This window comes from Cyprinodon variegatus, unplaced genomic scaffold, assembly GCF_000732505.1.
Source record: "Cyprinodon variegatus isolate N-32 unplaced genomic scaffold, C_variegatus-1.0 Scaffold1495, whole genome shotgun sequence".
Lineage (NCBI taxonomy): Eukaryota > Metazoa > Chordata > Actinopteri > Cyprinodontiformes > Cyprinodontidae > Cyprinodon > Cyprinodon variegatus.
Genome location: NW_015151948.1, coordinates 83768 through 84919, shown reverse-complemented (window position 1 = coordinate 84919; position 1152 = coordinate 83768).

Sequence of the window (1152 nt, the reverse complement as noted above, 5' to 3'; positions counted from 1 at the left end):
CTATCAAAGCCTTTCTTTAATCAAAGCCTTGTCCTTTTGCAGGTCATGGTGACATCCCTTTGCAGGTCATAGTGACATATATTACAGTTACATCAAAAACTCAGCATAACCTTCATCATCAATATGTCAAAACAAAGTTTCATCCAGTATAACTTATGTTTCATAACATTTCATTAAAACATTATGCATAACTTTGATGCTCAAAATTTCATTTAAACATTACTTTGTTGTTGACCATCACACAGCGCGGTATAGCTTTGTTGTACAACTTTGATATGACAACACAATATATCACACTTTAGCGCAGCTTTGTTGTTGAATCTTGATATGTCAAAATAATCCATTCTCAATGCGTATTACTCATCAACAGGCCTCATCTTTGGGCTCTCTACACTGCAACCTCACAGCATCTAAGCCTTGGATTCTTTCCAACACCTCTCTTTATCCCTTCCAACGCCTCTCTTTGTCCCTTCTAATCTTATCTCAAACTTCAAACAGCCACCTGCAGATGGCCATACACATATTGCTTTACTTTTATTCGGAGCACACTCTTTGGCCTTTATAACATAAATGTATTTATTGTGAAACATTTATCCACTATATTCTATTCATTGGTGCAGCATTAATTCACTACATTTCCCCCCTGTGATCCTGAAAAGGATCACTAAGTGAACCTACAGGTGATTGTCAAAGTGAAATTCTACAAATGTGAATTCTCCAGAGTAACTGGTGATTATACGTATTTGCACACCAAAACTAAGAGTGAGACTAGAACACACCATATACTAATAGTGAATGATATAAGATGATATGATTTCATGGTATTTCATGTAATAAAACGAAAAATGTCATAAAACAAAAATATGAGTAACCATGTGGCACTCTCCTGCACAGTATTCGTACTGTCATATACCTTAAACATGCACACAATTATTTTATCAGTTATATTTAGTATAGGTATACATAATCATCAATGTCCTTTATATCCAGTATGGTGTTGTGTTTGAGATTAATAATAGTCCGGGGCTCCTTGGGGGTTAGAAGGCATCATCCCCCATGGTCTTGCATCGGCATTTACTGGAGCCTGTGGCCCCGGCAGCTGCTGCGATGTTGTGGTAGTAGCCATGCACCCTTGATCAGCTGTCAGCTGCA